Source organism: Pinus tabuliformis, chromosome 2_1 (genome assembly GCF_031772625.1).
Source record: "Pinus tabuliformis cultivar Carrire ecotype Pingquan chromosome 2_1, CPIR1, whole genome shotgun sequence".
Taxonomy (NCBI): Eukaryota; Viridiplantae; Streptophyta; class Pinopsida; order Pinales; family Pinaceae; genus Pinus; species Pinus tabuliformis.
Window position 1 is genome coordinate 699,609,796 of NC_142299.1, and position 14,102 is coordinate 699,623,897.

A 14,102-nucleotide genomic window follows, 5' to 3' on the forward strand; every position below is an offset into this window, starting at 1 on the left:
GGATGCATTCCATAAACTATATGGAATGGACTCTGTCTGTACTCCTGTTAGGGGAGTCATTATATGCATATTCAACCTGTGTCAATACTTGATCCCGCTACTTTGGATTTTTTGCAGTAAGACTCCTTAAAAGATTACCCAAACTCCTGTTCACAACTTCAGTCTGTCCATTAGTCTGTGGATGATAGGCAGAGCTGAAATTCAGTTTAGTTCCCAACTTTTTCCGTAGTGTCCTCCAGAAATGAATCCCTGTCTGAGACAATACTCTTAGGCAACCCATGCAATCTTACAATCTCCTTGAAAAACAAATTAGCAATGTGAGTAGCATCACTAGTTTTATAACATGGAATAAAATGTGCCATTCTTGAAAATCTGTCCACTACAACAAAAATTGAATCATTTCCTCTTTGAGTCTTTGGTAAGCCCAAAACAAAATCCATACTTACCATATCCCAAGGCCTATCTAAAATTGATAATGGAATATACAAACCTGTGTTTTGGCTTCTTCCCTTTGCATATTGACAGACTTTGCAAGTTTTCACATACTTTTACATTTCAGATCTCATTTTCGGCCAGAAATAAAATCTGTCCAACTGCTCATAAGTCTTATCTATACCAAAATGTCGTGCAAGTCCACCACTATGTTTTTCTTTGATTAAGTTCTCCCTCATAGAACAATTTGGTATGCACAACTGATTTCTCTTAAACATCAATCCATCTTGTAAGAAATAATCCAACCATTTATTCCTATCCATCAAAACATGATTCTTACAAGCTTTAAATGCCTCTTTAAAATCTAAATCTTTCTCATAGAGTTCTTTAAGAAAAACAAAACCCAACACTTGAATTTGACTCTCTAGAAGTAATGTATTTCTCCTACTTAAAGCATTGCAACTTTGTTTGATTGGCCATTTATATGCTTCAAGACAAAATGGAAGACTTGAAGATACTGTACCCATTTGGCATGTTTCTGGTAGCTTTGGCTGTTGCATAATATACTGCAATGCATGGTTATCTGAATAAAGTATGAATTCTTTTGACATTAGATAATGCCTCCACTTCTTCAATGACTGCACAACTGCATAAAACTCTTTATCATAAGAATAATACTTCTTCTTTGAGTCATTCAGCTTTTCACTAAAATAAGCTATAGGTTTGTCTTCTTGACTTAAAACACCTCCAATAGCTTCTCCATTGGCATCACATTTTACTTGGAAAGGTTTACTAAAATCAGGTAGAACCAAAATAGGTTTTTCAGTGATCTTCTTCTTCAACAGCTGAAAATTCTTTTTTGCTTCAACAGTCCATCTAAATGGTTGTTTATCCTTCTTTATAGTCTCAACAATAGGAGCATTGATCTTACTAAAATTCTTTATGAATTTCCTATAAAAACTAGCAAGACCATGAAAACTTCTTACCTCAAAGATACTTTTAGGTGAAGGCCACTCCATGATGGCCTTGATCTTTTCTGGATCCATCTTCAATCCTTCAGCGGAAACAACAAAACCCAAATACTAATTCATCTTTCATGAATGAACATTTCTTCAAATTCAACAATAATTTCTCTTGTTGTAACCTTTGTAAGGCATAATTCAGGTGTCTCATGTGCTCTTTCTTAGACCTGCTGTAAACTAATATATCGTCCAAATATACTACTACAAATTTACCAATAAACTCCTTAAGAACTTCATTCATGAGTCTCATAAACGTACTTGGTGCATTTGACAACCCAAAAGGCATTACTCTCCATTCATACAATCCTTCATTTGTCTTAAAAGCAGTTTTCCACTCATCCCCTTCTCTTATCCTTATTTGATGATAACCACTCTTAAGATCTAGTTTTGTAAAATACTTTGCTCCACTCAAACAATCCATCAAATCTTCTATTCTAGGTAAAGGAAATCTGTACTGATTGTGATTTTATTGATGGCTCTTGAATCAATACACATTCTCCAGCCTCCATTCTTCTTTGGACTCAACACTGTTGGTACTGCACAAGGACTCAAACTTTCTTTGATCAGTCCTTTGTTAAGCAGTTCCTGAACCTGCGTCCTAACCTCTTCATTTTCTGTGGGAGTAATTCTGTAAGTTGCTTTGTTTGGTAGATTTGCTCCAGGAATCAAATCTATATGATGGCTAATTCTTCTAATGGGTGGTAACTCATTAGGCAAATCATCAACAACGATATCACAATAGTTGTCCAACATTTCTTGAATTTCAATGGGTAAATCATAAACTTTAGTAGAAGTCATTATTACTTTGGGCTTGCAAATTACAGCAAAATTTACCTCATTTTCTTTAATCTGCTGTAAGTATTCCTTTCTTCCTAGTAATAGGGTTTTTTGATTAGTCTTCTTTCCTGATGCATCCTCTTCTTTCATAGGCAACAATGTATGATTGATACCATTTTTACCAAACTTGTAGGTGTTTCTTTTCCCATCATGCATAGCTCCTCTATCATATTGCCAAGGTCTTCCAAGCAATACGTGACACACATCCATGGGCATCACATCACATACAATTTTATCCTTATATTTGCCCAACTGCAACTCCACTTCACATTGTTCATTCACTAACAACTGATGTCCCTTTTGTAACCACGCCACCTTGTAAGGTGTTGGATGTCTCATTGTCTTCAGCTTCAATTTCTCCACCACTTCTGTAGAGACCAAATTATCAGTGCTGCCACTATCAATGATTATTTGACAGCATTTCCCTTGAACCTTACACATTGTTCTGAACAAAGTCTTTCTTTGTGATGGTTCAACTATCTCTTTCGCTGGCTTCAGCAAAACTTTATTGACTACCAAAGATTCTTCTCTCTCTGGTACATTTTCTTCTTCTGTCACTACTGCTGCTTCTTCCTCAACTTGAGAAACAATTGCATTCCTTTGACTTGTTCCTGCATTCTCAAGGCATTCAAAAGCTTTGTGTCCCAGTTTGTTACATCTGTAACATCTTACTTCTCTTCCTCTGCCTCTGCCTCCTCTTCCTCTGGAAAAACTCCCTCTGCCACCTGCATCACCTCCTGTGGTTGCATGCTGAGTTGAGCTGCTGCTAGCTCCATCTTTAGGTGCTATAGATCTTCCTCTACCACCTTGACTTCCTTTTCCTCGGAAAGTACCTCTTCCTCTGGCAGACTGCTTCCTCATGAGTTTTTCTTCAGCTTTTAGTACCATCTGATAAGCTTCTTCTACTGTTTTAGGAGACAATATACTTATCTCATCTTGAATGTCCATCCTAAGACCATTCACATATCTAGCCACCTTCTCATCTGTATCCTGAGTTTGTCCAACTCTTATACTTACCTTATAGAATTCCTCTGTATATTCTCTCACTGTCATAGACCTCTGTCTAAGATTCTGCATCTGTCTGAACAAGGTTTGTTGATAATTACTTGGTAGAAACTTACCTCTTAGCTTTGCTACCATCCTATTCCAATTTCTGATTGGTTGCTTGCCAAGACTCTTTCTTTCTGCCTGCACTCCATCCCACCAAAGTGCTGCATGTCCTTTTAGCTTGGTGACAACAAACTTTACTTTCTTCTCATCTTCTGTTTCTTCATAATCAAAGAATTTATCCATGCCATTAATCCAGTCTATCAATTCTTCTGGATTCAATCCTCCTTCATATATTGAAACCTTAGTTTTTGGCCTAGCTGTGGATCTCAACACTGATTAGAAGAATCTCATCTCAGGAGTAACTGCTACAGTTTCCTCCTCTTCTTTAGTTTCAACCTCAGGCTCACTAACATCCCCATCATCTATATTTCTCCCTACTGTTAATGCTTCTAATCTAGATTACATATGTTGCATAGCTTCCATCACCTCAGCATTTGCAACTGGTCATCCTCTTCTACCACGTCCTCGTCCTCTTCCAAATTTGAAAGCCATATTGGACTTCCTTCTCTTACTTCTGAGATTCAATTCAGTGTCAACAGGTTGCTCTGATACCACTAATGATGGCGGGGGTACAGGCGTAATTGACAAATGTTCAAACCTTGATACAACTTCCTCTAATTCTGGCAGAATCCCTTCGTCTTTCTCAACTGGAGTATCAATCATCTATTTCTAGACTAATTGTTTGATTGATTTTTCCCTTTTTGGCCGCTATAACCAATCCTTTTGTTATTAATAGCCCAAACCTTCGTTATTGGGCACAATTTCATAACAGAGGCACTTAACACTATTGGCCCTGTTTCCCCAAAAGAAATGCGTTAACACGCAAAATACACCATCGGCGGAGTTATTCCATAAGAAATGGAATACACTATTGCACTTCGCTATCGGCAATCACAATACACCGATAACCTTTTTGAGCATCACTACGTTAGTGGACTCGTCCAAGAACCGTAGAGTTCCACTAAACCTCCACTGGTTCGGACCCGACGGTGATATGAACCATAGCTTAATAAAACTTGAAATCCGCCTTTAGAAACCCGGAACCATACAACTTAGCCAATTTTCTTTATAAATCGACCACAACACTTTAGCGGAAATACATAAAATGACATGGAAAACAACGCGCCAACACAAAAGTCGGACTTTAAAGATTATATATCTGCATTTATAATTGTTGTCAGCTTCTCTTCTTCACCGTTGATCTATCCAAGATCCAACGGTTACAATACTCCCCGATCTCGAACCTGCTCCACCTCTGTCAACCGTCGATCTCACACCAACAGATCTGACGGCTCACAAACATATTGGCCAGCTAACCTGCGCACCTTAAACCCGCCCGATAAGTGGTTTCTCTCGCTCTCCTCTCCACTACGTGGCACGTTCTGTATGGAATCGGAGCCCAAACGGTGAATACCGCTTACGGCCTTTCTTGTGCCCGATAACCACTTGGGGTACCTCCTTAACTGTTGGTTGATTTCCGTGCCGAACACCGTTGATTTGCCTCAGTTTCTGTATGTGGTTTTCCCTCTACAAATCTCAACCTTCCGCTTGATATACTCAGAATTTACGATAAACTCAGTTTAAAAGGAAAAACACGGAATTTAACAAAATCGACACAGTTTTAACCAATTTCACAAAACACCATTTAAACTTGGAAATTCACGATAAACAAAGATTTTGAAGGAGATTATCCTTCGGGATTTGACAAAGAATTTATCATTCACATACATAGAACTAAATCTTCCAAATCTACTGAATTCGCTCCAAGGAAGCCAAATTTCTTCAACAGTCAAAATCCCTTTACAATAGCGTGAAAATTACATAAGTACTAGTTCATCCTAACAACCAGATCCTAATTCAAAGGCTAAAATTTATTAATCCTATCTGTTCTGCGAGGCATTCTCCTCGAGAATCTCCACTACAACTAACTAACTAAAACTTATTACATCATGATCAAATCCTATATTCTAGCTCTATGTTTAACTAGAAAAACATGGAAATTGATGGCTAAAGGATCCCACTCCTTTGCTTGTAAATTTTTTTGTATTTTTGGAATAAGTTTGAAGCCTTTTCCCTCCAAGTCTCATGCTCCTGCATCATCCACCTCATCAACATGGAAGCTTACCACAGAATAAATTGTCATATCTCTGCAATTTATAAACTAGCTGAGAGCTAAGTTACACGAAGCGCTGAAATGTTTCAGAGTTTCCGAAATGGGTATGTTTAGAAATGTCACCTCCCATAAATGGAAACAATGGCTGAAAGGTCATATGTGTGTGGTTTATATATATATATATATATAAGAAATTTATAAAAAAGTGAATAACACGTTATCTTGCAAGAAAGAAGGGAATAAGAGCCATAGATGACAATTTAGAAGGAAAACCAAGTCTTATGAACTCTCATAGATGATTACATGATGGTCGAGTTTCGACCAAGTTTCGGTCGAGTTTCGAAATATCGGGTATGGGTACGGCCCGGAATGCCGGGTTCTTAGAAGTTTCGTGCAACATAGGCTGAGAGAATGCTTCATCTATATGGATTCAATACTGAAAAGAAGATTTCTGTTTTGGTTTGGTTATGCTTCTTGTTTGTTTGTTTGCTTTTAAAATATGGCTGTAGCTAATATCATGCTTTGCTGTTACGTTTGGTCGAATGCTCAGCACGTTCCAATCAAAGGAATGGTCAGATTGTATGAGGCTAATCATGCACTTGAGGAGAAATTCAACATTGAGTTAATATGAAGAGATCAAACAGAGTACGCTATGCAAAACTGCAAATGCAAGGCTGAAGATTTATGTTTTGGTTTGGTTATGCTTCTTGTTTGTTTGCTTATAAAATATGGCTGTAGCTAATATCATGCTTTGCTGTTTTGTTTGTAGTCCAATGCTCAGCACATTCCAATCAAAGGAATGGTCAGATTTATGAGATTAATCATGCACCTGAGGAGATAGTCAACATTGAGTTAATAGGAAGAGATCAAACAGAGTACTCTATACAAAACTGCGAATACAAGGCTGTACTATGTGGTTAACACGACAATTGGACACACCAGCTTACTGGCAAACACACTATGCCAGTGGCTAAGCATTTATAACACTTAGTCACTTAAACCAGCAATCAATCCAATTATGAGATTGGGTTCTCAATTCCACACATATATCTCAGCAAACATAGCTGTTGTTAATTGATTGTGTGAACGATTGCGGAGATGCTTAAGAAATCAAAGCAAGTTTTGTAGTGATGTACTGTAATAAAATTCCAGTAAATACAAGAGAAGAGCTAGACATATGGTTTCTCTCCAGCAATACAACAGCCAAGGAAGGAGTAAATTGCTGATTTCCAGCAATTAAGATAGAAATCTAGTCTGGAAAAGGAAATAATAGCCAACAATTATGTTCCCATAGACTGTCGATCTCCTCTAGCTCTCAATTGAATGGTTTGAGATAACCAGCTTTTGTGGCCTTCACAGTGGCTTGAAAACATGAGTATTGGCAGTGATTTGGTTTGTTAATTGAACAGAAAAGACAGCCATATGCCAAGACGAAGCAACTGATAGCAATTATCAACCATACAATCAATTAACACACCATAAGATAACAGAGGGTTACCCTGGAAACCCAAATGGTAAACTGGCATATAATGGCTTTTCTCAGCAATTGCAGAATTATAATCAGCTTTTTTATTTTTTATTTTTTTAATCTGGAGCTTCTACAGATTACAATCTTAGAAATTTCCTGTGCAATCTTCTTCTTCTTTGCCAAAGAATCCTTGCTCCAACATTGTGCAGAGGTGTAGAGACTGAGTTAGATTGCTCAGAGCATCTGGAAGGCAAAGCATCCCGAACTTCATAACTCCAGTGCTCTTCTTTGGCTTTTGCTGTGAGCATTCCAGTTTATGGTCCTTTTGTCTTTCACTTTTTTATTATTATCAATTTTGTAATCTTTAATTGTTTTTTGCAATTCTTGACTATGTAGTGCTTTGGAGGCAAGTGGTAGTGGATGGGACAAGTGTAGGGCCCTTCACACTGCCAACCACATCTTTGGCCTCGCAGACTCGGGCTTCCTCCATAGCAACCTTCATTGCCGAGTCTTCTTCATTTCTGTTTAAAGAAAAGTGGCAAAGACTCAGCTGGCCTGGGACTTGGCGACTTGGCAAAGACTCAGTTGGCCTGGGACTTGGCGACTTGGAAAAGACTTGGAATAGACTCGACAAAGACTTGGCATAGACTCTAAAAAGACTTGACAAAGACTTAACATAGACTAGGAAAAGACTTAACTAAGACTGGAAAGAGAAAAACTCAAAATATGGTAAATTTTGTGCAAAAGAATATATTAATGAGATTTGGACACCTCTTTCAGACAGCAGCCTTCAGGTAATAGCCATTAATGAATTGAAGCGTCCTTACACAACAATTAGTGATCACTGATCAGTGATGATGATGAAGCCTCTTTTAATTGCTCTCCTAAATAATGAACTCAGCCCCCTAACAGTGACAATGCACAATACTCTTCCAAGGAAGAAATGGCTCTCAAACGCTTCATTTCCCTCTTAAAACTTCCTCCAAAACAAGTTTTACTTGGTCAAATCACAGGTGTGGAGTATTTTTGGTAATTTCTTTGGGTTTGATGGATTTGTGCTAGGCTCCTGAGTTTGAGGCGAAGACTTCCAAGTCAGTTGAGTCAAATAAGTTAGCTGAGTTTGATTGGGGAGTCCCTGGGGTGTACTAGGCCCACAACTAACTTAGTGAGACTTGGCCAGACTCCTCAGGAGTCTAGGAAGAGTATGACAACACCGGTTTAAAGTTTCTATTTTTATTACAATCCAATTTTAAATTAGTGTCATCCTTGTTTAGGGCCCATGTTAATTTTATCTATATTGTACTGTTTTTATCAGATGTCCCAAAGAGACTATCCATTGCTATCATATATTCATGTTAATGATGTATTTACTATTACTCTTGTATGTGACATAATTTTTGTGTATTACACGTCCACACTTTTAAAAGGATCCTGTCTTCAAAGCATGATCAGGAGAAGGTTATATTTTTAATCCGGCTTGTAATTCGCTTACTTGATTAACTAATCTTGGTGGTGTCTTGGTTGAGGAAACAAGTCGATAAGACCTGTGAAGGTTTGAACAATATTCTCTCAATATAGAAGGTCATTCCATCTGTGATTGATTGCTTTCAGAATTGTATAATGGGGTATTTGATTAAATATTTTGTGATTGTAACTTTCGACATATTTCATTTTTGACTTCCATTCATATTGAATTTTTGATTTTTTTTTAAGTACAATTTTGACTTTGGTTAGAGAATTGTCAACACTGGGAAGCTGACTGGTTATTGCAACAAATTTGTGATTTGGGTAATGATAAGGCACTCTTAGCAATTGTAAGTTGCTTCTTGTTGATTTCAACTTTAGGATCTTTTTGCACTTTAAACTCAGCATTTAAATCTCCATCATCTACTTGAGTCGTTTTGTTGGTTGATCATATTTCATTATTAACGACACTTAGATTTTCACGTCTGGTTGGATTTGTAATTGTTTCTTTATCCCAAATTTTGCACTTTCACTTTTTGTTAAATTTGGCAAATAGGGCCAAACATCACTTTGGAAAGCTCTTATGAGGCAGCTGATATTTTTCTTGGATTCCTCTTTCCGAGAGGTGTAGGATTGATCTAAAGATCACCCCATTCTGACACGTACAAATGAAGTTATGAATTTATTTTGATTATGGACAAATTGTCAAGGTTGGCCAGCTATCAAATTAGCCTCCTCTAGCTTTCAACGTTGCATATGAATACAAGGTGCCTCCTTGTCATTTTGGCATTTCATCTCATTCATCTTTCTCTCTCCCATCTTGATTGGGTACAGATTTCTGGGCCTCTCTCTCTCCACACGTGTGAAACGAAGATTGTCTTTTCTAGCTGTTGCGTTGACCATATTTGACTGAAATTTCAGGAGCCCGAAATTTCAGGGGGATGACTTTGACCAGCGTTGACCCTGTTTGACTTCGGTTTTGTGAGGGAGACTTCTATTTGGGCAGGCCGCTGTTTTGGGCACAAAAATTGAGGCAGTTTGACCCCTGCATTGACCATCGTTGATTGCCTTAATTCAGGTTGTTGCATTGACTTTCGTTGACCAGATTTGACTAGTTATTTTCGGAGTGTTTTGGGCTGCATTATCTTGCTGACAGCTGTTGGAGGCCGAGTTGACCATGGTTGACTGAGCTGTTTTGGAGGTCAATCTCAGCCATGTTGACCAGCATTGACTTTCTGGTTAGGGCTTTCTGTTTATGCTATTTTGACTGATTAGTTTGGGCAAGTGAATATTGTAAATTGTACTCTCTCTCTGCTGAACTTTTGAAGAATTATAAGAAGAATTGATCAAGGGTTTGTCCCTGGTTGGTGCCATATCTTGTGTCCTCTTGTGTTGGTTTGTCTTTTACTGTTATTGTTTATGTTCTATCTGCATTTTACTATCATGTTGATGTGATTGCTAAAGTGGATATGATATTGGGCTAATAAAGAAATTGAAGTAAAATTGCTCTAAGCATAGAACATACCATTGTTATCCTAAAATTAACATGGTATCAGAGCTGAGGTGAAGACAAAGCCCAAGCAAGAGTGAAGAGAAATCACTAAGAGGAGCAATCACTGATCAAGAACAAGTCTCAATGGCCTCCACATCCTACTTCAAGTCTGATGATAAGCTTCATGATAAGTCTGATTATCATGCATGGAAGATGTCTCTTGATTTGACTTTAGAAGAGCAAGATGTCATGGATTATGTGCAGGGAAAGATTCTGGAACCTCCTTCAAATGCACCGGCTGCTGCTAAGACAAAGTACAAGAAGGGTGAAGTCAAAGCCAAGAAGATCATTAGGGATTCTATTCATAAGCACTTAGTTGCTTACATCTCCGATTTGAATACATCAAAGGAGATATATGATAGGTTGGTTGGCATGTTCAAATCTAGCAATGCAAATCAAATTATTTTCCTCAAGAACAAGTTGAAGGATATAAAGAAGGGAAAAAGTGAGGATATTCAATCCTACTTCATGAGGATTACCGAGATAAAAATGATCTTCTTTCGATTGGTGAAGCTATTGCTGAGAGGGAGCTCACTTTCATTGCCCTTGGAGGTCTTCCTCTTGAATGGCATGTGTTCAACACTACTATTCTCAATAATGACAGAATTCTAGGTTTTGAAGAATTGCTGACTAGATGTTCTCAAGAAGAAACAAGGATGATGGAATTGGAGATGCCTTCGAATAGGAATAATCCTATTGCATTCTCCACTCATGCCAAGAAGAAGGACAATGCAGGTTCAAAGAAGCAAAGTCAAGGAAGACCGGGATTCAAAAATGGAAGGAAGGGAAGATGCTTGTTTGCAACAAGTTTGGTCACTTTGCTAGGGAGTGTCCAAATAGAAGGGACACATCTCATGATGATGATCATAATCATTCCAAGGGCAACAACAACAATCAAAGAAATGGCAGGTTCAACAACAAAGGGAAAAGGAATGCTTCTGTTGCTCAACTTGGAAATGATCGAGCTTTTCAAAGAACAAGAAACTCCAGGCATGATGAGTCTAATGTTGTAAATTCTAAGCAAAAGGAATTTATCTTCTATTTTCCCTCTCTACTGCCTCTCCTTTAGATACTTTGGGAAATTGGTTGATTGATAGTGGTGCCTCAAGGCACTTCAACGGGTACAAGGAAGCTCTTTCAAATCTGATAGAGAAGGATACAAATTTGGAAATTATCCTTGGAGACAATGCCACCTATCCCGTGAAGGGAGTTGGGAATGTTACCCTTCAATTGAATCAAGGTAACACCATTCATCTTCAAGAAGTACTATATGTACCTAATCTAAAGAAGAATCTAGTGTCTATCTTGGCGATGGAAGACAAAGGATTCAAGGTGGCAATCGATGGAAAGATATGTGTGTGGAAAAGAAATTTCAAAGAAGCATTTACTTTTGGAGTCAGAGTTGACAGTTTATATCAAGTTGGAGGAAGTCAACTGGGAGCCATGTCTTGTGACACATCTCTTCAATCCGAACTATGGCACCGGAGGTTTGCGCATCTTCATTATAAGGCTCTACCCGATGCAAGGAATATGGTTACAGGTATGCCCAAATTCAAAATAGAGCATGAAGGTGTATGTCAGGGATGTGCCGAGGGAAAGCATACAAGGGGACTATTCCCCTCAAGTGATAGCAAGACCACAGACATTTTGCAATTGGTTCATTTTGAACTATCTGGTATGTTGCCTGTGACATCATTAGGAGGATATTTATATTATGTTGTCTTTGTGGATGACTTCTCTCGAAATACTTGGATATATTTCTTGAAGAAGAAGGACGTTCTCATGGTTCCGTGCCTTCAAAGCCTTGGTGGAAAATCAAACAGGGAAGAAGACCAAGATATTGAGGACCGATAATGGAATCGAGTATGAATCAAATGAATTCAATGACTATTGCAGGGAAGCTGGCATTAAGAGGGAGATTACTACTACATATACTCCTGAGCAAAATGGTGTTGCTAAAAGGAAGAATCGTTCCATTATAGAAGCCACTCGTTCCATGCTTCATGATCAAGGACTTCCAAAGTTCTTAGGGAGAAGCTACCAACACTGCTGTGTACGTTCAAAATTGATGCCCTCATCAAGCATTGGACTCCAAAACTCCCGAAGAAGTTTTCACTGGTAAGAAACCTGATGTTTCTCATTTTAGAATTTTTGGTAGTCCCGTATACTTTCATGTGTTGAAAGAAAAGAGAAGTAAATTAGAGGCATCTGGGAAGAAAAGAACTTTTGTGGGCTATAGTGAAACTTCTAAGGCATATAGAATCTATGTGCTTGATCAAAGAGAGCTAGAGTTGAGTCATGATGTCACCTTCGATGAGGATGCTGCCCTAAGGAAGATTAGCAACCTTCCTATTCCAAGGAAGGACAAAGAAGCAGATGTAGGAAATCAGGGAGATTCGCAGGATGAGTCGATGCCCGATGTTGAAGAATTGATGGATCCCATTGATCCTCCTCCTCATGAGCCCTCCTCCTCCAAAAGGAGACCCTCATGGCTGAGGGAAACTCTCGAAGATGCCGAGAGACATGTTGCACTAAGGGGGACATTTCGTGAAAGCAAGAAGCCTAATAGGTACCAAGGGTACTTAACTGCTATGAGCACCATTATTCAGTCTGAACCTTGCTCATTCAAAGAAGCTGTGAAGCAACAAGTATGGAAGGATGCTATGAATGAAGAGTACGAGTCAATTATGAAGAATGATGTCTGGGATGTGGTCCCTAGACCCCAAGACAAATCTGTTGTCACCTCTAAATGGCTCTACAAGATCAAGCATGGTGTTGATGGAAGTGCTGAGAAGTTCAAGGCCAGATTTGTTGCTCGAGGCTTCTCTCAAAAGGAAGGTGTAGATTATGATGAGATATTTGCACCTGTTGCTCGCTACACCACAAATGTTCGATTATAGCCCTTGCTGCCTCGCAAGGATGGAATCTACACTAGATGGATGTCAAGACTGCCTTCTTGCATGGTTCACTTAAGGAGGAAGTCTATGTGGAACAACCTGAGGGGTTTGAAGTTCAAGATCGTCAGACACATGTATGCAGGTTGAAGAAAGCCCTCTATGGGTTGAAGCAAGCACCTCGGGCTTGGTATGAGAGGATTGATAGCTATCTAATGAAGTTGGGATTTACAAGAAGTGAAGTTAATCCGAACCTTTACTTTAAGGTTGAGAATGATAGACCTCTCATCTTGGTACTCTATGTGGACGATCTCTTTCTGACAGGTGCAGACCCTCTTATTCATCAATGTAAGAGGGAGTTGGCTTCCAAATTCGAGATGAAGGACCTAGGACTGATGCATTACTTCCTAGGGTTGGAGGTCTGGCAAAATCCAGGCGAGATTTTCCTTTCTCAAGGAAAATATATTGTGAAGATACTTGAAAGATTTGGGATGGTGGACTGCAAGTTCGTGACTACTTCGATAGAACTTAACTCCAAGAAGTTATGTAGAAGTACTGCTGGCCCTGATTTGGGAAATCCTTCTAAGTATCATCAACTCGTGGGGGCCTTGATGTTCTTGGTGAACTCCCGTCCGGACATATGTTTTTGTAGTGAATACATTGAGCCAGTTTATGGTTGAGCCTCATCACATACCTTGGATTGTTGCCAAGAATCTCTTGAGATATCTTCGGGGCACAATCACTTATGGACTGAGATACACTACTGGGAATGTGAGGCTCCATGGTTAGTATGATGCAAACTGGGCTAGCAATGTGTTGGATAGCAAAAGCACATCAGGATGTTTCTTCTCTCTAGGTTCTGCTTCAATATCATGGATGAGCAGGAAGCAGAAGTGGTTGCTTTAAGCACCGTTGAGGCTGGATACATTGCTGCTAGTTTGGCCTCTTGTGAAGTTGTCTGGTTGAGGAAGCTCTTTAGTGAGCTGTTTGGACATGTGCTGGTACCACCATGATCTTCTGTGACAACCAGAGTGAGATTCGTCTTTTTGAGGATCCCGTGTTTCATGATCGCTCCAAGCATATTGATATCAGGTACCACTTTATCCGGGATATGGTACAGCGAGGAGCAATAAGGCTCCATCATATTGGGACCGATGAGCAGGTCGTCGATATTCTTACGAAGCCCCTCGAGAAGGTCAAATTCTTAACC

At 39.0% G+C, this 14,102-nt stretch overlaps 1 protein-coding gene and 1 non-coding gene across 2 annotated transcripts in view; one reads left to right on the top strand and one right to left on the bottom strand.

The window, feature by feature from the left end:
- LOC149202517 (uncharacterized) overlaps positions 1-14,102 on the top strand; it is a 75,078-nt gene that overhangs the window by 40,195 nt on the left and 20,781 nt on the right. The window lies entirely within an intron of this gene.
- LOC149202518 (U6 spliceosomal RNA) lies at positions 8,212-8,312 on the bottom strand. Its single transcript, XR_016254098.1, has one exon. It is a non-coding gene; the product is annotated as a U6 spliceosomal RNA (small nuclear RNA).